The sequence below is a fragment of the Jaculus jaculus genome, chromosome 1, assembly GCF_020740685.1.
Source record: "Jaculus jaculus isolate mJacJac1 chromosome 1, mJacJac1.mat.Y.cur, whole genome shotgun sequence".
Taxonomy (NCBI): domain Eukaryota; kingdom Metazoa; phylum Chordata; class Mammalia; order Rodentia; family Dipodidae; genus Jaculus; species Jaculus jaculus.
Window position 1 is genome coordinate 47,528,507 of NC_059102.1, and position 26,203 is coordinate 47,554,709.

The following is a 26,203-nucleotide window of genomic DNA, read 5'->3' on the forward strand; positions in this document are numbered from 1 at the left end:
CCACATCTGCAGAATTGAGGGGTTAGCTCAGAGTTGGATGATTGTGGTACTTGATCAATGAAAGCAATTTGAGACTCCCTTGACTAATATACTATGTGTTGTACTTAGCTCCATGTTGCTGAGACAAACATCCAACCATGCACAGTCTAGGGGAGGAAAGGATATATTTCAAGCTTAAAGATCCAAGAGAAGTTCCATCAATAGTGCAATAAGCTGGTTCTCATATAAATCTGAAAAGAGGGCTGGAGAGATTGCTTAGTGGTTAGGGCATTTGCCTGCAAAGCTAAAGGACCCATGTAAGCCAGATACACAAGGGACACATGCATGTGGAGTTCGTTTTCAGTAGCTACAGGCCCTAGTGTGCCCATTCTCTCTCTGTCTCTCTTCTCTCTCTGCTTGCAAATAAATAAATAATATAAAATAAATAAATCCAAGAAGAGAGAAACTACCAGCCAGCACCACAAGCAAGCACAAACAACTAGAGCTCAAATGGCCCTCTACATACATTTAGAATTCAGACCCGCCCTCAAACACAACTGAGACCTATACTCCAGGTCTGCTCCCACTGACAGTTCCTCCAGCAGGCTGCTGGAGTCTTAAACTGTAAAATTAATCTTAATCCAAATTACCTAAGTCTGTGGTGAACATGGTTAATTCACATTCAAACCACCACACCATGCTAGAAGGCAAAGTCCAGAAGGGCATAAGCTACCTCTCACATCTACTACATGGTGTATTTTCTGAGTGGAAAGACTGTTTGTGTGGTAAAGGACTTGGATGAGGTAGTAGAAGGAACATCTAAAAAACCATATATAGAAGTGGGACTTGTGTTCAATGAGCCCATACAGCTCAAACACTCCAGGAAAGGAGACCCACACAGTGATGGCTGTGTGCCTCCACTGGAACACTCGCAGCACCATCATCCTCCATGTCCTTTCTGCCTCTGAGGTCAAGTATAACTTTAAGACCTCTACAACGGCTATAGGAGATCTGTTAGAGTGTTCGGAAGGCTTAGTTGATGGCCTCATGTACATAGTGAAAATTGACCAGATAGTGAGCCAGTTGGGGGAGAAGAATTATTCAAAGCCTTCTGAAAAGGAGTAAACATTCTGTTAAAATTTTTATCCTGGATCTAGTTTATATGTAAATGCTCTGCTAAAGATGTTAATACATCAACAGAAACCCCACAGACCTATATACTTTTTCTTTTAATGTCCCGCTCACCAGAGATGGTACCTAGCGCTGGTTTGAGTGTCACTGCATTCAGTCAGCAGGAAGTCCATTAGGTTGTGTGGCTGTGGGGCCACGGTGAGCAGTGCAGGCACCGTTAATGCAGTCACAGCAGCAAACGGCTTCCTTTAATGATTGGCACCTTCTTCATTATCACTGTCCCTGCCCCGGCTGATGTTTTTCTTATTGAGGTGGAACACTGCTTTACATAATGAGTTCACATTTAGTGTTATAATCTTGTTACACTTTATTACTTCTTTTAGCCACATAAATCCCTAAAATCTTTTCAGAAATAAACATTATGTGTTCATATGGCAGAAGCAGAAGCTGTAGTGTGTATTATCAGCCATGTTACCTAAATAACAAAAAGTGGGGAGGGCTACTTCAAGTTAAAATTCCCCCAATACATTGCTGCACCACCAAGTGCAAATTCCTAGGTCAAAGGGCAAAAATTCTTGAGGCTTCATAAGAACTTCATGAATTTTTGCCAGAGCTGACACTTTTCCTAAAACTTATGTTTTTGCTCTATGGTCAGACCACCCTCAATGTACCCAATCTTGTCTAAAACTTATGCATTTGTTTTAAAATGGGGGTGGAGAATGAAAACTGCTATCATTTCCAATTCTGTTTCATCAAATCATTTATTCTATATACCAGTGTGACTCAATAGGATCCTTCCGAAAGCCACTGCCAGTGTGCAGGAAGGCATGAAAGAGCTGGAGGAATGCCTCAGTGAGTAAGAGCACTTAGTGCACGAGCATTAGAACTGGAGTTTGAACCCAGAACCAACATGAAAGTCCAGGCCTGGCTATTCACTGTAACCCTATGCTAAGGAGGGCAGGGACAAGAGGGCTGGTGTGGTTCTCTGGTCAACCAGTCTAACCAGAAAACAGTGAGTCCAGATAGAGAGAGAGAGAGAGGTTGAGAGACAGAGAGAGTTCATGTCTCAGGAAAAATAAACTGAGTGATTGTGGACACTGACATCCTCTTCTGGCCTCCACAAGTGCACACAGGCACTTGCATCTGCACACACATGTACATATAACACACACACACACACACACACACACACACACACACACACACACACACCTATACCTACAGCATACCACTTATATGCACCCCCAAAAAGGGAGTGCAAACACTTTAATCATAAGAAATACAGTATAAAGTACACTGCCCATTTCTCTTGAGAAAAATTGACATGATGAAGGTACCAAAACTACAGTATACACCCCATTGTGATTTTTTTTTTTAAATTAGACATGTCAAATGTATGAACAGTGAACTAATGGACAGGCTTCTGGTGGCTCTGAAGTGCCTGTATAATGAGCGTGGTTAGAGTGCAAACAAGGCTTCCTCAAGCCTGATGTCTGCTGTACCTTGAGGGCGTGTCGCCTATCCTGTGTGCAGGCTGCACATTGACTTGTGGAAGGGGTGGTCCTGTCCACGTTGCACAGGAGCTTATGCCGTCACCTGGATTCTAAGCTCTGCTATTTCATTGTACTTCGCCTTGGGTATTCATAAGCTTCAATCTGCCTTATCTATATTCAGGACCCATAATCCTTTCAATTTCCAGTTATCTCATATTTGGGGGATTATTTTGTTAGTCTTTTTCAGTATTTATGTGAGAACTATTTTTTTTCTTTACCCTCCTTCCATTGAACCCCTTATTCTTTCCAACTAATCCCTCTTCTACTTTGATGTTTGTTGTTTTATGTTTTTGGTTGCTCCCTTACCCTATCTATGATATAATAATAATGAGTCTAGTATTGGGCAGGTCTTATGCAGGGAATATGAGTCACTGTGAGGTCAGGGACACAGTGGCTGCTTCATGATTGGAAGACGCCCTCCAACACACTTCCCTTCATCCTTCAGCTCTTACATTCTTTCTGCCTCCTCTTCTGCAATATTCTCTGAGCCTTAGAGGGCTCATAGAGACTGCTCACTTTGCACTCAATATTCAACAGTCACTTATGCTCAGGATTTTGATGAATTTTTGAATCTTCCCCATAGTCATCACCAACCTCAGAAACCAAAATTTCTGATCAAAGTTGTATTCCTGATCCTCTGCCATCCATTCAGCTCTCTTACCTTTAATCTATTGGAGTGGGTTTCTTTCTCAGCTGTACTTAGTTGTGAAGATGGTTCCCTCATTGAGAACTCTTTTATATGGAGTACAGTGTCATTATCAGTACAGTGCATTGTAAGAAAAATATGTGCAATCTGCTCTAAGTAAATATATATTATTAGGCAAGGGAACAAAACAGGTTACTAGAATATGTAAAGAAAGCCATAAACATTAATTCTGCTAAACTTCAGATTTAATCCAGCCTCCATGGAAACATAGTTTGGAGTGCTTTAACTTTTAGTGCCCAGCATGGGAAGAAATACTGTGGAAATAACCATCCCAGTTGCACTTAGTTGAAATAAAAAATAAGTGATTCCTCTGATAACAAGGCAAATGTGATTCCCTTTACAAAAACTAAGAAATCTGCTTACAGGCTGGAGAGATGGCTTAGAAGCTAAGGCGTTTGTTTGCCTGTGAAGCCTAAGGACCCAGGTTTGATTCACCAGTACCCACATAAAGCCAGATGCACATGGTGGCACATACATCTGAGTTTGTTTTCAGTGGCTAGAGGCCCTGTTGTGCACCCATATTCTCCCTCCCTTCCTCTCTCTCTCAATAAATTTTTTTAAAATCCACTTATGACTACATTTATCAAAGAGTGTTCATACTGACAATTTGTACATCTTCTTGCATGCTTTAACCCCATAAATTCAAATTGTACCAAAATCCCTGGAGCTAAATTCACTTAGTAGTAGTTTTCAAACGTTAATGTAAATGTGTTGAATATATGTTCCTATTTTTTTTCTCTAAAGAAAAAGAGACAGAATACTTCAAATTATTTTGAAGTTAGAAATAATTGCAGCAATAATCTCTGCCTGGACAAGTATTTTTAAATACACGAATTTATTGTTTTTAGAAGGTTTGGAACTTTTACTTTCATTAGTTTTCCAGAAAACAACAGATTTTCTTTTTCTGTTTGGCTTGTCATTATTAGTATAAACTACTTTCACGCTGAAGCGCTGTCCCTGCCTCTTTGTCTCTTCAGTGCTTTATACTTAACCACTGTTGCAGGGGGCGCCTTGAAGTGATGTGGTAATTTTTTTCTCAATTTTTATTAACATTTTCCATGATTATAAAAAATATTCCATGATAATACCCTCCCTCCCTCCCCACTTTCCCCTTTGAAATTCCATTCTCCATCATATCGCCTCCTCATCTCAATCAGTCCCTCTTTTATTTTGATGTCATGATCTTTTCCTCCTCTTTTGATGGTCTCGTGTAGGTAGTGTCAGGCACTGTGAGGTCATGGATATCCAGGCCATTTTGTGTCTGGAGGAGCATGTTGTAAGGAGTCATACCCTTCCTTTTGCTCTTACATTCTTTCCACCACCTCTCCACATTAGATCCTGAGCCTTGGAAGGTGTGATCGAGATTTTGCTCAGTACTCCAGTCCCTTCTTTCCAGCACTATGATACCTTCTGAGTCATCCCAAGGTCACTGTCATCTGAAAAGAGACGATTCTCTACCCAAAGTGAGAGTAGTGTTAATATAAGGGTATAAATATTAAGAGAAGTGCTTACTGGGCAGTTTGATAAACATAGTATATACACTTATCCAGACATGAGCAGATGTTACACCCCTAGGGCTCATGACTACCTCTGTTTTAAGTTTTCAGTATCAGGGATGTATTTCCTCCCATGGAGAGGGCCTCCAATCCAATTGGAGGGCAGTTGGTTTCCACCATGACAGATGTGCCACGATTGCACCCATTGGCTCATTTGGCCTGGCTGGCCAATTATAAGGCTTGCAGTGTCGGCTGCTGAATATCTTCACTGGTGGTATCTGTTTATCCCATTGAACTACATGTAGAATGGCTTCTTCCAGCTTTCTGTCAGAAGACATGGTAATTTTGATGGTGCTTCTCTTGTCACTAGTATATGAGGTTCTTGAGGCCAGAAGCCTTATTTTTATGTCTGTTACCCCTTTTTAAACCTTTTCCTAGTCCCTAGCATGGTATCTAATACATGATAGTATTCAGTATGCTTCTGTTGAATTAAAATGAGTATTTAGGAAGATCAAATTTTTCAAGTGTGTAAAGAGGTCCAAACTTTATTCACTCACATGAAGATCAACACACAGTATATCCATTCCTTGATTCCTGGTCCTCTGCCAGCCCTGTATCTACCCTACCTTTATGTCCACATTTTGAAACAAATCCCTCTTACTTTTTGAGTTACAGGGGAAAGAAATCTGATAATCCTACACAGATTGACTTGTAATTGACTTTAATATGTTTCCCCAGAGTGCCTTAACCACCTCTGTTTTATTTGAGTTTCGAGTAATTCTTGGTTAGGCTTTATAACTGGCAGTAAGGAGTTGACCTTGTGGGAAATTTGAAGGTTAATCATATACCTGCCTCCTCTCTCAATTCTAACCATTGAAAACAGATACAAATAGCCATGAGGCTATTACAGCATTATTAATGGAACCCCAATAGACTCCTAAAGAATGAAATCCCTGCTGAAGTAGGATGTGAGAACACAGCTTAAAAACGAAGCTGTGGAAGGAAAAGATAATGGAACTTTGTATTACTTTTCCAGATTTCATTGAAGAGCTACCCATTAAAAAAAAAAAAAAGAAGACATTATATCTGCAAAATCAACTCTGTATCTCTTACCACCATACTACCTAGAATTCACAGGGGAAAAAAAAAGCAACAAAGGATTCTACTACAGTTGGGATATTTAACATTGTTCAAAGGCCCTTGTGTTAAAAGCTTGGTACTTCTAAGAGCTTGTAGAATCATTAGGAGGTTAGGCCTAATAGGAGGTCTTCAGATCATTGAGGACACAATCCAAGGAAATTCTAGGAGCCTTGTGCCTTTCTATTTCCTTTATTGATTACTAACCTGTGGTGAACACTTTTTTCTACAATGAACTACTTGCCATCACTGTCCAGCTTCCCCACCAGAGGCCAAAAGCCAATGATCCTGCTGGTACCTCTAAAACTGGAAACAAAAGAAATATTTTCTCTTTATGAGTTAATTATTGAGACACTTTGCGATACAGTGAAAATCTGAATAATCCTAATTGTCAAGTGCATTCACATTTCTCTTTGGTATTCACTATAGTATATTTCCAGTGCCCCTCATATCCACTTGTTTTGTACAATACGTTCTGCACCTTCAGGTAGCTGGATTGGATGATCCACAGCATGAACCACTGCAACTGGCATCAAGGCCATAGCTAACAGCCACTGTCCCTCTCCTCCATCATCCAGCCATTCATAATTTCTCTCACCATAAACAAACACTTGTGCTTGTCTAGAAAGTTTGCGTATGGGAGATAGAGACCTTCCTTTCTCAGGGTATTAAGTTTTATTATTGCCACGTTTTGAGATGGTGGCAGCTAAACTTGTTTGTTTATTATCAACACTGAGCAATAAAGTAGCAAGAGAAACTCAAGTAGATTAATGTGGTGGCAGAGCTTTTCTGCCCCACTCTGCAGCAGTAACCTTACTTCATCCTAATGATCAATATCAGTTGTATTGCCAAGATGTCGATTCCTCTTCTTGCCAGCTGAGCCTTGTTTCAAAGAACATAAAGTGACATGACTGTCATAGCTTAGAGTTTCTTTAAGACTTTATTGAATAATATACAGGAAGAATTTTCTGTTTGGAAACTAGGATCTCTGAACCATAGGGTCTAACTTCATGGGAACAACTTGGACATAATAGAGATGTTATTATTTACACATATAGCCCTTGGTTCCTATGAATTTGTACTTACTCCAGACATGCTCAGAGTGAAAACTTAACACCTGGGTGACCATACCCTTTCCTTACAGGGAACTCCCAATACACTGATATCTCATTTGTACTTTCAATGGGCTGTCACTCTGACAGTCCAACAACTTCTAAAGCACATAATATTACATAAGCACACCACTGGGACCCACGTATTTATGCGTTTAAGGTGGAAGGAATCATACTGGGCATTTAACATAACCTTGGCTCCTAGTTTTAAATCCTAACAATGTAGAGAACTTACGATCAACAGTGTATCAAAAGGTACTTCTTCATCCACATTTTATAGATGAAGAGTCTCAGTGTCAAGACTTCATTTCTTTCCCAGTGCCACACAGCAGAAGAGCTACTAGAACCAAGAAGCCTGCCTACTTCTAAAGTTTGGGTCTTTTCTACCATATGATGAGGTTTCTACATACAAAAAAATTTAATATGCAAAAAAATGTGAGATATATCATCTTCATTTTCTTCTTTAAACTTTTCGACAACTTCCATAAATATAAACACTATGCCATGATCATAATCTCCTCTCACCAACCTGGCTTTTTCCCCTCCACTGAATCCCTTCTTTTCAACAAATATCTCTTCTATTTTGATGTCATAATTTTCTTCTCCTGTTATGCAGTTCTTGTGTAGTTCAGCCACTGTGAAATCAAGAATATCAAGGCCACTATGTCTGGAAGACATTATTGTAAGCACTTCTTCCCTTCCTTTGGTTCTTACATTCTATCCACCACCTTTCTGCAATGGCCCTTGAGCCATGGAGGGTGGGAAAAAGATGCTTTTCTTAATGATGAACACCTTACTGTCACTTCTCCTCAGCACATCGATGAGATTTGAGTAATTGCACTGGTCACAACCATATAAAAAGAGAAGCTTCTCTAACCAAGAGAACATAAATGTGAGTATTTGGAGGAGAGTTTGATGGGCATAGTATATCCATTCTTAGCCAGACAACAGTAGTAGTTTTCCCCCTAGGGCTTATGACCTCCCAAGCCTTAGGCTATTCATTAGGTTTTCAGTAGCAGGCAGGAATTCTGTCCCATGGAGCGGACCTCAAGTCCAATCAGAATGCATTTGTTTTCCCTCATAATAGACATTCCAACATTGTACCAATTAATACATTTGGCCTGGGTGGCCAGCCATAAAGCTTGCAGGATCCACTGCTGATGGCCCCATTGATGACTCTTCTCCCTCAACAGGCTGCATAGCTCTTTCTAGCATCATGACATCTAGTTGACAGAGAAGAGGCTTTTAGCTCAGCTCGTCTTGATTTCTCTGTGTCCTGCAACCCACGCATGTGTAGACTTCAGCAATAAGGTCTAATTCTGATGGGCAACCAAGAGCCCTAGCCATATCCTGTAGTGTTTGGGGGGCATCAGAGGCCTCCCTTGGCAATAACTTACAGGAAGGTATCCTACCCCAGCACTAATTTTTTAAATAACAGTCTATGGTTTCTGAATGCAACATTATCCACATTCACAAGATGCTTCTACCCAAATTCTCTCTTTTTAATGCACATATTATTAGCTTTGAAAGAAGTATGTTTCCATATTTATCTTCATTTTATAAATGAATAAAGTACCATTTAGATACCTGGCACTGAGTAATGCCTCTGAGAAGTCACTCACAGAGCTGAACAAAACATGACCCCAAATTAAGTTCATGTTTTCAACCATACAACTTTCTGTGGTGTTCATGATCCCATTATTAAAGAAATATCAGGAAAAAATGAAAACAGTAGACTAGATCACTCTTGTCTGGTAAAGATTTTAAGGCAAATGAGCAGTAGAGTTAGTGTGTGTGTGTGTGTGTGTGTGTGTGTGTGTGTGTGTGTGTGTGTATTTGGAGGGTAGGACAGTGATTGGCCAGTGGACCCATGATCCTGTTTTACATACAGCCTATGCTTATTCATTGAATAATAATAACAAGTTTTGAAACTGCGTTTAGCACTTTTTGAAGTTTCGTTACAGAATTGCAGGTTTTATTTAAGATGTTATGGGAGGTTGATAAGGAAATCTATATTGAACATTACCCAGAAAATAACTTCAGAAGATTTGTCATGAGACATCTGAATTCTCCCTCAAAATCTTTGGCTCTACTGTTCACTGGAGCTCCTATTTCTGTCTTTGTTTCTCTGCCTCTATTTCTTTTTCCCTCTCCCCTCTCTCTCTTTCACACACACATATACATACACACACATACATATGTGCATAAACACTTTGGCCTAATAACTCATCTTCTTTTCTTAGTCAAGTAACTTCCAAATTCTGGGTTCTAGACATAAGCTACGCAGACCCAAACAGTGAGTGCCTCTTTTACTGGGAATGGTCCAGTTAAATCACTCTATCTTCTTCAGCCACATCCAGTCCATCTCAAAATCCTAGTGAATAAAGCTCCTTTTATGTATGTCTTCATGGTAAGAGAGGACTGTGCATTCCAGGGAGTAGAGGGGAAGTTGCCATTTAAGAGGTGAGTTCTCTCTCTTCTGGCTGAGGCACATGTCTACTGTCTTTTCCCAAATGCCCCTCAGCCTTACTTAATTCCTGAAGCCTCATACTTTTAATGCTGGCCCTAATACATTAACAGTCAGATGGCTGCTCTGCCTGGGTAGAAGTAGAAGATAGGTAAGTAGATGCTCTTAAAGGCTGCCCTGGCAGCAGTAAGCAGCTGTTGTAGGCAGGCAGAAGCAGTGGAAATGGCACCATCTGATGTTACAGTCATTGGGCATGGCCAATGTTACAGCTCTCCACTTGGGCTCTGAGACCCTTGTCTCTGAATACCCACCAGCTCTGCGGGACTCTTTTGGTGACCAGAGCCTTTAACATTTTTCTTTGCTGGCTCCTCACAGCCTTTTATCAGCTCTCTCCCCTCATCTGTCTCCTTCTGCTTCTCTTCTTCCTGCTCTGGCTTTTCTCAAGCTGTTCATCTGCTTCTTCAGTTGCCCAGAAGCTGGCTGGTCAGCCCCTTCCACAACTCTGTGGCTGGTGCCAAGATGATTCCAGGTACTTGGTTTGCCAAAACTGTGTTGCAAAGTCAGGGTTCAAGCTTGGATGCCCAGTGCCTCACTATGTGCAGTTCAGGAACGGAGGAAATCAGGATCTTTTTGGTGTAGCTAGCTGTTGCCATGTAGGAAGATCCCCAAACATAATCACTACCCTGTGTGCCTGCTTGTAAATTCGGGCTCACAGGCAATGCCTATGGACAGGTCTGAGGCATCTGATACCACTCCATTTATCAAGTGGCCATTGCCAATGTGGTGTACTCAGAAGCCAGGCGATGGGGCTCTGAAAATAGACACTGGACACTACATGCAAACTGAGCTTCCTAGGAGCCTAATGCCCAGCAGGCTAGAAAACAGGCTTCCTCACCAGGGTTACCTCCAGAATTGCCCCCCAGGCTTCCACTGTCAAGCAGCCACTGCTTCTTTCATTATGTTACCTGCTTATTAGCCCCATGCTGCTGAAAAGGAACACGAAAAGACCACTAGTTGCGCTGGGCCTGATGTTCCTACACCAGAGAAAGTAGCAAAGGAAAGCATCTCTCAGCCAACTCACTAAATGAGCCTAAGCAACCTGCTTATATTGCCCCTGAAGAGGTCATTGAGTCAGTCTCAGCCATTTGTTCTGGCTGAACTCAGCCATTCATTTTTGACCAATCACAGCCTTACCTCTTAGCGCCAATCACACTCAGGTTGTTGTTTAGCCATTCAGAGCCTTGCCTCATAGCATCAGTCACTTTAGTCCCTCCAGCAGGGGAAGCACTCCTCCTCTGCCACAGGTTGAAATGCTTGTAGAGTCATCAACGGTTCATCAGGAGCTAGACTGCAAAATGTCTGCTACAAGCTGTACAAACAGCCCATAAGAGTGGTCAGTTGGCTGTTTGATAGTCTTTTTGTGATTGTAACAGATTTACCAAGTATTAAACACCTGTTCAGTCCCCATGGAGAAGTGGGTTCCCTTCCTCTGTCATACCTAGGCATTTGTGTCTGACAGTTAGGCTTTCCCTTCTCACCTTTCAGCCTCTGGGTTTAAGTTGTCCAGACTCCACCCATTCCCCTCTGGTCACACCCTCTTCTGGCCCTGAACCAGGTTCCTTTAACAGCCTTCTCTGATTTTGCTTCATCTGACAACTCCACTCACCCCAGCATACTCCATTTATAATTTTCTTTACAACTCAGATATATAAAGGCACATATTTTAAAATTAATTTTCGTTAAATACATCATCATATTTAACTCTTCTTGTCCACTGATAGCATTTATCCTATGAATTCATTGTAAATAGGTCAGTTCCAACTTTGATTTTCATTGATCCTAGACCCCTGCCTTAGTTGTGGTGGTTTTAATCAGATGCCCCCTCTAAACTCATGTGTTTTGAATACTTGGACCCTAGATGTTTGGGAGGTGGGGACTTGCTGAAGGAGGTGTGTTGATGGGGCAGGCTTAGGGGTTTTATAGACAGCTCTTCCTGCCTAGAGTTCTGCTCACTCTGCTTCTACGGTTTTCCACCTGCTGTGGCAGAGGTGATGTCCAGCCTCTACTCATGCCATGCTTCCCCTGCCATCACGAAGCTTCCCCTCAAGACTGCAAGCCAAGTTAGAATGCTTTCTGCCTATCAGTTGCTTTTGGTCAGATGCTTTGTCCCAGCAACAAGAAAGTAAGTGCACCAGTATTTCCGTTTTTCTTAATGATGATCTGGGTTTTCAAAAGGGAATTGTGCCCTACTTCCCCTTTCTTACTGACAACTGCCAGTTTCATGTGGCCTCTTCTGGTCAACGCTGTCATCTTCTAGTAACTATGGTTATGACTTCTAGTCTGAAGACACCCACAGTGCTCAAGGGAGCTGCTCTCCCCTCCCCTTGCTGGAGGGAGTCAGAAACCTATGTGACCTGAGATCTGTCTACAGGAAAGCTAAATCAAATGACATGTAGAGTGATACTTTATGATAAGTAGCAGCTTCCTGGGTTCAATTCTGAGATTTTTCTTTTAGGATCCCCCCTTGAAAATTATATATGTGTGTATATATGTACACATACATATATACACACACACACACACACATACATATACATACATACATACATACATACATACATATATATATATATATATATATATATATATATATATATATATATATATCTTCTACTCTTACAGACAACAAACCATGGTATTTCCCTCCCCCACTTTCCCCTTCATAATTCAGATAATTCAGCTCTCTGTCATATCCCCTCCCTCTCTCTTTTAATTTGATGCCGTAATCTTTTTCTCCTATTATGAGAGCCATGTGTGTGTATTGCCAGGCACTGTGAGGTCATGGATATCAAGGCAATTTCTGTCCGGACAATTGTATGTAAGGAATGGTACCCTTCTTGTGGCTCTGAGCCTTGGAGGGTATGAGATGTTTTAGTGCTGGACACTCCAAAGGCACTTCTTCTCAGCACTATGTTGCCTTTTGGGTCATCCCAGTGGTAATCAACATCTGAAAAGAGAAGCTTCTCTAACCAGAAGTGAGAGTAGCATTAATATATGAGTATGCCATTAAGTGTAGTGCTTTCAGGGCAATTTGGTGAGAATAATATATGCATTTATCCAGAAAATAGCAGGCTTTATACCCCTAAGGTTCATGACCTCCCCTGCCATAGGCTTTTGATTGGGTTTTCAGTACCAGGCATGTATTCCCTCCCATAAAGTGGGCCTTCAGTCCAATTAAAGAGCAGATGGTTTCCCCCAGAGCAGACATGCCACTATTGTACTTGTTCAGTCATTTGGCCTGTCTGGCCAAACTTGAGGCTTCCAGTATCCATTGTTTTCACCACTGATGAGTTCTATCTCCCATAAGGCTGCATACAGTACAGCTTTTTCCAGTTTTCAGTTGACTGGGTCATAGGGAGAAGGTTTTCTGCTCAGAATCAGCTTGATTTCTCAGTGACTTTGCTGCTCAGGCATGTGAAGTCTTCAGCAATAGGGTCTTACCATCTCTTTCTCACAGGAAACTAAGGGCCTTGGCAATAGCCTATACTGTTTTGGAGGCAACAGGGACCTCCCTGGCCAACAACTCACTGAAAGGTATCCCATCCCTGGCACTGAAAATTTTCTAGTAACAATCTGTGGCTTCTGGATATCCCATTACTCAAGAAAGTAGATATTTATATGTCTTATTCAGAATATCTTGAATTTTGATTGACTCCCTCACCCTTCTTTTATACAATCTCTTCCCCTGACCTCTCTTAGGCCTTTCCACTTCCAGTAATCTGTTCTTCTTCTTACATATATGCAATGTCATTCCCTTAAGGACCTCCCTTTTCTCCCTTCCTTATAACCTTTTTCTAGCTTTTTCTAGCCTCTGCTACTACACAAGTCTATACATTTGTAGCTAGGATCTACATATTATCTATGTTTGAAGGACTTAAGGAAAGCAGATGTCTAACGCTTATGATCTCTCTTCCAACTTCTTTCTTTCTCTTTCTAAGATCTACGTCCCTATTCACAAAAGGTGTTGATTTCCTCTCTATGCCATTTGACATGAAATTCTGAACTTGCAGATTTATTTTATTACACTTCCACATGTTTCCATTTACACTCTATTGCAAGTTATGGATCTTTTTTCCTGTCAAAAGGTACCATTTTTGCAAATAAAAAGCTCTTGGGCATTCAAAGCTGTTATTTCTGCCACAAAGTCAAGGACCTGTTTTGTAACTCATCACCAAGAATTGGACATTTTGTTATTGATAAAGCTTTTCTGTCTTACACTCAGAGAAGCAAAAACTACAGATTACTTCAATGTAAAAAAGCCGAAATGTTCTTTAATAATGATGAAAAATTTCCCCTCATCTCAGCCCACCCAGTCAAGACGAGGGGCAACCCCTTAACCCCTGTTCCCAAATGGGTTATTTGCCCCCTCCTGCCCTCCAAATGGCAGGAGCTCTTTTACTTTATTTATCTCTTTACAGTTTTTCCAGGCCCAGCACATGGGCTGTCAGACCACTTGCATTGGCTGTATTAATTTTCCTTCCCTTGGTTCTGTACTTCCCTCAATAAATATAGTATTTTTAATGATGAAAAGAAAAGTATATGTCCTTACATATTTTTATTATTTTGTGACAATATTAGACCATACCAGTTTTCCAAATTTAAATATATTTAACTTACCTTACCTTCTTACATTTGTAAATTTTTCTTTACTTTTTTTTTTTTTTTTTTTTGTATTTTGAGACAAGGTCGTACCCTTATCCCAGGCTGGCCTCATACTTATGAGAGAGCTACTATCTCAGTCATTTACTTAAGCTACCCAAATTTCCCTCTAATTTCTTAACTCATTGTGTAAGACTATTTGGAGCATGAAATTACAGAAGTCCATGTCCCTTATCAGAGCACCTGGATTCATTTGTTTGTTCATTCATTAAACAGACATTTATTCAATACTAATAAGTATTGGTGAAAAAATGAATAACAGTCTTTACCTTTCATAAGTTCACAAAAGTATTGTTGGGTAATTATTAAGAAAAAAGAAAAGAAAACCAAGATAACTCAGAGATTATAAGAATGAGGGCTTTATATCAGCTAGTAGTCTTCTTCTCAGCACTACATTGCCTTTTGGGTCATCCCAGTGGTAATCACCATCTGAAAAGAGAAGCTTCTCTAACCAGAAGTGAGAGTAGCATTAATATATGAGTATGCCATACACCTGAGCTGTTTGGAAATTTCAGGCTAGACCCATGGAAGAGAGTTTCATTATATGCATGGGGACTGTGGTGGTTTGAGTAGATGGCCCCCAATACATTCAGTTGTTTATTTGTTTATAGTTTACATCTGCTGACACCTTGCTGGAGGCAGTGTCACTGGGTGGATCTTAAGGTGTGGTGGTGGGTTTCAGATTTCAATCTAAAGATATGCAAAGTGTGCCTAGGAGGAGTTCCTGAAGTGTGCTGTGTGGCTTTTGGCTTGTGGCTTGTAATTCTCTCTCTCTGCTTGGGCCTGTGAAGGCAGGCTAGCTTCTTCTGCTATTATGGAACTTGCCCTGGGTCTGTAAGCTTCAATAAATATCCCTTCCTCCATAACTGTGTCTGGTCTGAAAGTTCATCTCAGTGAACCTGAAGCTGTCTGATACTGGGACCAACATGTATGAGCAAATGGAAACATATTTGGAAATTACAACATGTGGTGCCCAGAAAAAAAGAGTCTTTGCTAGTCAGAGAGCTGAAATTGCTATCAAACATACATATGAAGGACCTGGTTTACTACTTATTAGGAGGTTGAACTTGACAGATATAGGGCCTGGAGGGGTAACTCAATCAGTGTAGTATTTACCTCACAATCATGAGGAACTAAGTTTAATCCCTAGAGCCCATATATATGGCAGGCATGGTGGCACATGCCTATAATTCCAGCTTGGGAGGAGGAGACATGAATCCTTGGAGTTCACTAGGCCACAGAGAAACTGTCTCAAAAAAGAGGTGGATGGTATACCTCTGGATGACACCAGAGATTGTTCTGCTGCCTTCACATAAACATAAACACACATTCACATACACGTGCACACACCTGCATTCACACATACACAAACATGCATAACAAAAATAAAACCTTAAAAATAAACAACAAAAACCCCACTCAGATAAAGAGTGTGCTGTGATGAAGTGTGTGACCCACTAAAGGTTCACATGTTGGATCTTAGTCCCTAGCTTGAGGGTTTAGGAGATGATATGGATCCTTAAGAGGTAGAACCTAGTAGTCAATGAGGGCATGCCTTTAGAAAATATTAAAGCATTTCTTGGGGGCTCTGGTTCTTTCTCTGGAGGTAATTGTTACTAAAGCCTTAGCTTCACCCCCTTTCTCTCTGCTTTCCAGCTTTGAAATGTGCATCTTTCTTTGGCATGTAATCTTCCTGCTGTATTCACCAAAGAACCCATGACAGAGCTGACACTATGCTCTTTGGATTTTAGGCTTAAAAAAATTGTAAGCTAAATAAACTTCTTTTAAAAACATGCCCAGTCTGTGGCACTGTGGTATTTACTCCAGAAAAGACAAATACAAAGTGTTTAGCACTAGATAAAGACAGTGAAACACAGAGGAGGGAAATTGTGTTTAGCAGGTGAGCACTTCAGGCCATGGACTTGGAAGCTGTGGAGAAGGATGCTGAGGTTTCTAACATCACTGAGCAATTGCAGAAAGTACATCTTTCTCTGAAATAAATCACTGTGTTAGACAAAGCAAGACTAGGGGAAATAACTTTACTGTATTCATTTAAGCCCAAAGGACATGAAGTAGAGATGTCTGGTGGAGAACCTGTTGGGTGGATATGTGTGTAGCTGAGCTGAATGGTGGAGTTGAAGGTAGCTGGAGTGTGAGCAAACAAGGAGGTGATGTCTCACAGCAGGCATGTGTTCATGGGGATCCATCAGGAGGAAATGAAAAATGAAGAATAAAACAGAGAGCACAGAGTCCTCTGGATCATGGTTCAGGCCAAGCAAAAGGAACCCTCAAAGGCAAGGAAGTAGGAAATGATGGAAAGAAAGCTTTAGAACTATGGGAGAGAGATGAGGAGGCATGCTGTACACTAATAAAAAAGTCAACAGAAATACCTGAAGAGGACAGTTGTCAGAACTCTGTGGCATAAGGAAAGGCAAATGTGTCATGGATTCTGTTTTATGCTAGATCAATGAGAAAGAAATGGAGGACCAAATCAATGAGAGGTGTTTTTTTTTTTTTTAATTTTAAACAAGGCTCTGACTGTTAAAACTAGGTTTGATTCAAGCAAATTTAAAATCTTAAAACATGAATAACACAGAAACTCAATTTAGTAAGTTAAATGTTTGTGTGTGTGTATGTTTAGTAAGTCATACACATATATAGTATAATTAAGAGAGTAATTTGCATAGCAGTAGACCACTTGTGTTCCTTCTGTATTCTGAAAAAGTTCAACAACAAAATTCTACAACATAGAAACACTTTAAACTACATATAAGAGAATTATAACCCTTGTTCAGCTTATCATGTGATGATAAATAAATAAGTCTTCTTGTTTCAGGAGAAGGGCTTCTGAGAAGTTCTACATTCCTGGCTGTGTTATGTAAGCATGCTGATGCTATTGGGAGGTTGTCACTGTAGGGTATAGTAACTCTGCCACCTCTGCCTCTAAGGGACTTTTTTTTTTCCTTGTGTACATGCAGCTTTGAGTTGGCTAACTGATAAGTGAAAGCATCGTGGCTAAGAGCTGTCTTCCTACAGAGCTCCATCAAGACCTGCCATGGTACTCTACTTCCTTCCTATGTGCATTAGTCACAACATAAATGCAAAACCATTTTAAAATAATCTATTGTTTGTTTGATTATATTTCTAACACTTTAAGAATGAACTCTTTCCCAGGAACATGCCCCTGAATTACTTCACACAGCACAGAACGGTAGCCCTCACTGCTGTGCATGCCAGGCCAGAAGTGGAGGAGACTCAGCCATTCTCCACTGAGGAGATGGAATCACTTCTTTATACCTCATTGCAGTTCTCTCCTCATTGCTGGCACAAAGAAACTGACCAAAAGCAGCTTGTGGGAGGAAAGGGCTTATTTTTTTCTTATAGACTCAATGGCAAGCTCTATGGTGGCAGGGGAAAGAATGACATGAGCAGAGGCTAGACATCATCTCCTAACCAACATCAGGAGCACAATAGCAGCAGGAGAGTGTGCCAAATACTGACAAGGGAAGCTGGCTAAAACAACCATAAGCTTACCCCCCAAAACACAACTCCTCCAGCAAGGTCCCAATTTTGAAGTTGCTACCATCTAGGGATCTAGAATTCAGAACACATGAGTTTATGGGGGAAATACCTAACTGAAACTACAACAAACACCAAATCACAAAGAGCTGGTATCGAGTGACAATCACCCTCCTTTAGACAGAGGGCAGTTCTTAGCTTTGCAGATGGTGGGGAATGTTGAAGGCCTATAAATGCTTTACCTTTCATTTTTCTAAATCTTGACAAAACAAAGTCCTTCCTTACCACTTTTCTAGGTGTTCACCAAAAAAATTGCTTGCCTCCATGTATAGAAATGTACTTCTCTCCTTCCTTAATCACCATGATCAGTGCAGCACGATTTCAATGAGTCACCATCAACTTCTGTAAGTAGGTGGGAAGAAGAGCTCATTCTAGATGCACAGGTAGGAACTTGAAAAGCTCAAAGAGAAAAATTAAGTAAATTTTCTGATAAAGAGCTAAATTAAATCTATGGGCTTACGTGTGTGTGTGTGTGTGTGTGTGTGTGTGTGTGTGTGTGTGTGTATGTGCAGATGAATAGATGTTAAAAGAATGTTCTTTCAAATCATAAGTCATAGGAATATATTCAATCAACCCAATCAATGGAAAGGTAATACTGCTCATGTCACTGAAATGACTATTATTTATAACACCCCATCCTTATAAATGAAGCAGTGATTTTCTTTATATTCCATAAAGCAATTATTTGTGCTAAATTTACAAAGAATTTACTAAGAATTATCATTCTTAGTTTATACTAATGGTTCCCTACACAGAATTTATTCCCACTTCAGCCTTCTGAACACAAGCTGAAATCTGTTTGAATACTCATCTGTTCCCCAAATATCTCAGAAGACTGAGAGCAACATCCATGACAGTCCAGGATGTCAGGGAAGGATATGACTCTCCTATCATGACTAATTGTTTTTTTTTTAATTGGTCATATGACTTTGATATATACTAAGGGGAAAGATCATTATTATATAATGGGAAGAGATTTTTCTCTTGTTTATAAAAATATGTCTACCTTCAGATTTTGAATGACCAGGAAGAGAACAAGACTTAGGAAAATACACAGTGCCAAATGCTATAGAGACAAGGAACAGAAGGAACATATGCCAGGGGACCATAATATAGGCAGTTATTCTGCCAGACTTGAACTCTTTCCTCCTCATGCACTTTCTGTCTTGTCAGAGAATTTACTGCATTAGTATTATCAAAGTAATTTTCTTTCTTCATATCTAAAATATTCTGAATGATAAATTGATTATATAAATTTTTCTACATTTTATTTATCTATTTACTTGGAAGACAGAGAGATGAGAAAGGGAGTATGGGCACACCAGGGCTTATTGTTGCTGTAAATGAACTTCAGAAGCATGTGCCATTATGTGCATCTGCTTTATTTGGGTAGCTATGAATCAAACTAGGGCATCAGGCTTTGCAAGCAAGCACCTTTAACCACTGAGCCATCTCTCCAGACAGATTATAAACATTTCATAAACATTCCTGGGCTGACTCTGAAATTAAATAAAGTCAGTGGCTGCTTCCGTGTTTATATTGGAATGCTGCCAGCTGTAGATTCTTTCTTCTACCAGCCTAATGCCAGATTCGAATTTCCAGTAATTTATGGCTACTTTAGGCTAAAGCATAATCCCTGGACATGTTTATTGGGATGTCAAAAGGATTGGTATGTTAAGCTATGAGTTGTCACAAATACTTGTGAAAACAAAGATTTGAGTATACTTCTGTACATGTTTATACTGTCACATATATACTCTGAGGATCTATAAAGACCATGAAGTTAAAGATGACGAAAATAGTCTCAGCCCTCAGCAAATTTATAAGCTAGCAAGAATGTCAAATATGAGCAATATAACAAGCAGTTAGTGAAGGAAGCAGTAATGTGGTTGAGAGAGCCTTAACAGACTCACAAAAGTAGTTTTACTAGTTGTATCAGTTACTTTCTCACTGCTGGGACAAGAACCAGCTTATAGAGGGAAAGAGTATATTTCAGCATATAGATTTTAGGGAGAGTTCCTGTCATGGAAGGGAATGCATGGTAGAAACAAACAGCTGGTGTCACTTCTTCACATCATCAGTGAGGAGGTAGAAAGTTCAAAATACCAAGCAGGGCTGGAGTGTAACACCTTAATGCTCACCTCCCATAGGTTGTATAACCTCCCAAACAGTGATACCAAATGGGGAAAAAACATTGAAACAGGAGGTCATGGGTGATATTTTACATGCAAACCATACCAGCTAATACTGATAGGATATCCTTTTGTTCACTTGAGTCTAAACTTTTTTTTGAAGGAAACCAATATTCACATGGATAGTTTGTCTGTTAAACTCGCCCTGTATAATTGTAGCAGTAACTAGAAGCTTAGATTACATGACAGCATTAACACCGGGAGCTGAGGGCTTCATATTGCGACTGAGTGCCCACTAGCAGGCCACACTTTCATCTACTGCCACCATGGCAACAGCCATTGCTGTTCTTCTATGATTGAAAAATTTTGGAATTCGGTGTGGTCTTCTAAGAATAAAGTTTATTTTGATGAATGAGAAAGAGGAAATAAAACAAAGAGAAAATGTAAGTTATTTTGCACAGAGAATATGTTGGGCTGGCTTTTTTTATATCAGTACAGGTTCACTTTAGGCTGTCAGTGCTGAGACTAGGGTTCCCCTGGGGTCACCATCAGTCAGCTGTCTGTTGTTCTTGTCAATGTACAAAAGTCAATTCTAGTTAACTTATACATAGGGTTATATATATTATGTGCAGCCATTGAATAAAAAGTAGCCTGGACGATGGGGAATGGGCAGGGCCTGAGGGACCCCCCATGACCTAAGGAGAAAGGAGAACTGTTCAGATCTCCAGTAGACTTCTACTTAGCTCGCACTGATGCAATAAATAGTATCGCCTATGTTCCTTTACATTCTTGCACCAGCAGTTAAAGATTAAGCTCAGAAAGGTGGCTTAGTGATTAAAGGCACCTGGTTAAAAAGCCTGACAGACAGAGTTTGATACCCCAGCACTCATGTAAAGCCTGATGCACAAAGTGGGGCATAAATTTGGTGTTCATTTGCAGTGGTAAGTGGCCCTGGCATATCCATACTCACTGTCTCTTTCTTTCTGTCCAAATAAATGAATAAATATTTTAAAAAACAGATTATAAGAAAGAAACTAAACATAAGATTTGTGTGCACTGAACAGTGCTGAAGGAAGGAGACAAAAAAAAAAGACCTGACACTTTCTCCTTCAGTACTAGGAAGCATATTCTTTCACCAGTACTTTCTCTTGCATTATCAGTCATGAGCAAATCTTTGGAAGGTGGCATATGAATGTTGAAGCAGATGCTAGGCACCAAAAAAAAAAAAAAAATTGACAAAAGCCTGTCAGTAAACAATGATGTCTTCAGTCAAAAGTAACATAAACATTTACTTAAAAATTACTTAAATAAGAAGGGAATCTATCAGCTTATAAAATGAATACAAAGTTAGGGTACTTTTTGTTTGTTTGTTTTTACATTATGAGACAGGGTCTCACTATACAGCCCAGGCTGGCAGGGGCCTCTCAGTCTTCTCTCAGCCACCACAACAGACTTGATTATTCTTTAAGACTGGTTTACAGCAGCTCCACGAAGTCACCAAATTCAAAGTTATTTCCATTTTTCCCTCTACCATCTTCAGTGTTGATTTGGGCCTCTGGCTGGATTACCTTGTAACTGCAAGCTATATACAGCATTTTTATACATCATATTCAGATATGACAAAGTCCTATAAAATTCTTTCCCCAGATGGCTTTCTCTCACATTTCATCAGGTAAGATTGGAACTCAGGAGATCTGTGAGCATTAGGAATGGTATTGCCGTGATTGACTTAGACTAGATAACACCCTAACTCATTGCCCCCAAATGGGGCAAAATTAGCCTTATATGAGTCATAAACCATATGATAGATAATGGGATACTGAATGGAATCAACGTTTTATTAGGAAGAAGGGTATTGGAATAAGAATTGGGAATGCTTCCAACAGTCTCCAAGATAGTCCTTTATCTAGGGATCTACAAATTACTTGGAGAAAACTACTCTATTGGATAAACTCTGAACTGGAATTCCTTATAAAATACAAATCTTAGAAACAATAACTATAAAATTCTTAGTATGCAATAAATATATATGTTTTTAAGATAAATTATTTTCAACTACAAATTTATCTCAACTTAATCCTTGCATATTTAGAGCTTTAAGTGCAATCATTTGTTGGTATCTTTTCTACATGAAAGTGTTAATGAAAGTTTGCTCTAACTATAGGGCTAGAGGGACAGGCATGGGGCTTCCTTCTCTCAGGCAGACTAATGCTTCTTTATGCCACCACCCATATGGAAAGCCAATAGTCTGTCAATGCCACACCAAGATACCCAATCTACAAAATATAAAGTTAAACATGCCTTAACCTTATAGCTAATGTTTTTTTGGGCAGGACCTAACGTGCAATTTTCACTCTTGTTCATGGAGTTGTGAGTTGTATATTAGCTTCCTTGCTGCTGAAACCTCTATTATTTGTGTGCTTCACCAATAAACTCTGCAATTTCAATAATGTGCACATTTCTATCAATATTTTTGGTCTTAAAATTACAAACCTCAAACTTGTGTAAGTAATATATGGAAATGTAGATGGTATCTGCAAACTGATTTTATTGGTGCCTAGATGGTAATGAAGTATGACATTTAGTTGGATGAGTTCTTTATAAAAATCTAGATGGTGGTCTTCAGACATTTTGAATTTGTCTCTTAAAAATAAATTTATCTAGTTATGGGGATAAATGATAGAAATTGGAGGGACAAAGACCATCTTGAAACCCAGAGGACAGTTTTAGGGAAATAGCTCTAAAAGGCGCTGAGGGGTTTATGTTCCTTTTGAGTTCTGTCGATGCATATAATAGTCTGTATCCTGGCAACATTTCTCATTTGCAATCTGAAATTGAGTAGGAAAAGCCTGGATCAATTGAGAAATGTGTTTTGTCAATCTTGACTGAAATAAAATATGAAACTTGCTTGAGCTTGTGGATCATGTATATGCTATAGGGCAGAGGACTGTAATTCTTATTTTAATTCAGAGCTGTCCTGGGAGACCTGTCTGATCCCAGGTTAGTAATTTCTGATCCAAAAAAGCACTAGAGATTCTTTGGAGGACAGGGAACCAGGGACTTTGAGATGAGATCACTGCTGGCTGTGTGGCATTCTACATATGTAAGGCCTCCACTTAGCCTCTGGTATCTTGACACTTGATTTAGTGAGTGTGGAAAGTTACCACATCAAAAGTTAGAGTGAATAGGAGATGAGAAACTTTTGCTGACTCCCATTGTCCCTTTCCTTCTTGTCCTTTCTTCCTTTTCCACCTTCTCTCTCCTTAACTTTGATGTCATTACTCCATCCCAGAATCCTGACACCCTACTCTCCTGCCTTCCCTCACTGTCATCAGCTTTTAGTGCTGGACCTGGGACCTTGCCCATTGAAATTGCCCAGAGAGATTGCCCATTGAGACACTGTTTTACTGATAAGATAATAATAATAATAATAATAATAATAATAATAATAATAATAATGGCATTAGTTAACAATACTAATAAAACAACTCTTTAGTGTAACAGTACTCCTAGGAATGGTAGCCTTGGCACTAGGCAATCTTATCTTGTTTATCATTTTTAATCCTCTAAACCATAACACTTTGGGGGAGTTGATATGGTGGCATATGCATGTAATCTCAGCACCTGGGAGGTGGAGACAGGAAGACCAGGAGTTTATGGTTATGTTCAGCTACATAAGGAGCTTGAGGCTATCATGAGCCATATGAGACCTTGTCTCCAATAATAAATACACAGGTAGATAAATGATAGAAAAATCAATAGATATGTAATAGACCAGTAGATGACAGATGATATGTAGATGGTGATACATAAATAGGTAGGTAGGTAGATAGATAGATAGATAGATAGATAGATAGATAGATAGATAGATAGATAGATAGACAGACAGACAGACAGACAGACAGTAGATGATTAAAATCAGTAGATGATATAATTTGGTACCTTTGTAATCTATTCTTTTGGCACTATAGCTATGTCCCCTTTTTCTCTGAGCTGACTACCAAGTTGCTTTTGATGTTGCCTAGAAACTTAATTTCAGATTCTTTATTTCATTTTCCTAAGTCTATTCGTATTTTTAAACATATTTTTCTTTATCCATTGGCAAGCACAGAGACAGACAGAGAATGGGCATGCCAGGACCTCTAACCTCTGCACACGAACTCCAGATACATGTGCCATGTGGTGCATCTGATACTGAGTAATTGAACTTGAGTCACTAGGCTTTGAAGTCAAGTGCCCTAACTACTGAGAAATCTCTCCAGCCCACTCTGTTTCTCTTTTATGTTCATGAATTTTTGAATGTTGCTTCTTTTCTATTAGTTCTAGCAATATTGATTCCCTATAATATTTTTTAATTTTTGACTATTTATATTTCTGATATTTTATTTAATTTTTAAATTGGTAATATTCTTTTTTTATTTGTTTCCATATTTCATACTATTTTTATCTTTCAAGAGAGCAGAGACAGAAAGGAAAAGTGAGTTCTAAGTATAGGTGTTCATAAATGAAAGAAAATGGAAATACACGCTAACTGTATTCATGCATATTGGACACTCTCCTGTAGTTTTGGGGTACTATGACCCTACTAGTCATCTCTATGTAGTTTTGAATTCTTAGTCTTTGAAATTCCAAGGCCCTGTCTTACTGTTTCGGCATGCAGAGGAGTCAGAGTAGGAAAGCAAGAAAATAGCTTATCAGAAATTTGTCCATCAGCTTATCTGGTAAATAACACATTTGCTTCCATTGTGCCTTGCACCAAGCAAGCAAGCACTTTACAGCTTGCTCCATCAGAAAATGCTCTACTCTTTGTATTTGGGTGCCCAGTTTCCTCTACCCTTAGTTTTTATCTGGCTTCTGGTTTTCAGGATGGATTTATAATCTCTAACCCTGTAATGGCACAAAATCAATCTTGTACTGCCGTATATTTTGTAATCATTTTAAGCTATATTTTTCTGTAATTGCAAGAGCATTTTTATGGGAAGGGTCGGAAGTTCCTGCATTCAATCAGCCATTTTGCTTCACTTTTACTTCCATTCCATAGATTAGATAACTACAAAGCTGAGCATGTAGTTCAGTGGCTAAGCACATGCCTAGCAGAACAGGGCCCTGGGTTTGTACCACAACTAAGTAAATAACTATAACATAAAGACTGCTCACAAGTGTGAGTTCTAGCTATTCTAACCAAGTCTTTGGCACCAGAGCCCATGTATTCTGAGGTTCCATTTAGCAATCACATACCATAGCTGATGTGGCCCATACCAAATAGCCTGGTAGATAATATCACTGTTGAATTCAGCTCATTGATAAGGAAAAACAGACTCAGAAATGTTAAGTGGCCAGCCAAGAAAAATCACAGCTAATGATATTATAGAGAAAATACTCTCAACATACACAGGAAATAATGGTTGCTTGGCACATACTAAGAACTCAGCATATGAAGAAAAGATGACACTCTTGTGCTTGAAAACCTCAGTGGATAGGGACTGATGGAGAACTCAGACTTCCTAATTGTCACAGTCTAAGCATGTGTATACTAAGCCTTGGCTATTATTCTTTTTTCAAAGCCACTATCATATGCACACACGCACACATATCCCTATTCTTTGGGGATATATCAAATAAGATCTGGTTTTTTGATATGAATATATCTATTAATGCATTGATGTTTTCTCCAAGCATACATCAAAGATTAGCCCTTGGGTTTGCAGAAGATTTCTTTCAATATGGCCTCAGTGCTCCAAAAGTTATGCTTCTGTGCTTTAAGTTTGCTGTGAAATGTGGTTAAAAATGAAAGAGAAAGAAGCAGCTGGATCAAAGAGAAAACATTGACAAATGAAAAGCTTACTGAAGAATCTAATCAACACCCAGCTTCTCTTAGGCAATCGTATTGAACTACAGACTTCCAAAAGACTTTAGTATCAAACAGAGACAAAATAGCAAGCCTCTGATGAAACAATGGTAAGCACAATGCACTACATTATTTGATTCAGTACTGTTTTTTTGGTCATTTCCCCTAAGTGGAAGAGAACAAAGCCAACAAGACTTTCATAACAATGTTGGGGTGTGTGGCTGAAATGAAATTCTATTCCCCTGCCTAAAAAAAGAAGTTGGCTCTAAATCTTTACTTACCCCCTTCATTATTTATTCTTGTTAATAATACTAGTAATAACAATAGCCTAGCTTTATTTTCAC

General features: G+C 39.5%; 1 protein-coding gene across 3 annotated transcripts in view; it reads left to right on the forward strand.

The window, feature by feature from the left end:
* The window catches only part of Rnls (renalase, FAD dependent amine oxidase), a 288,758-nt gene that overhangs the window by 136,163 nt on the left and 126,392 nt on the right, over positions 1-26,203 (forward strand). The window lies entirely within an intron of this gene.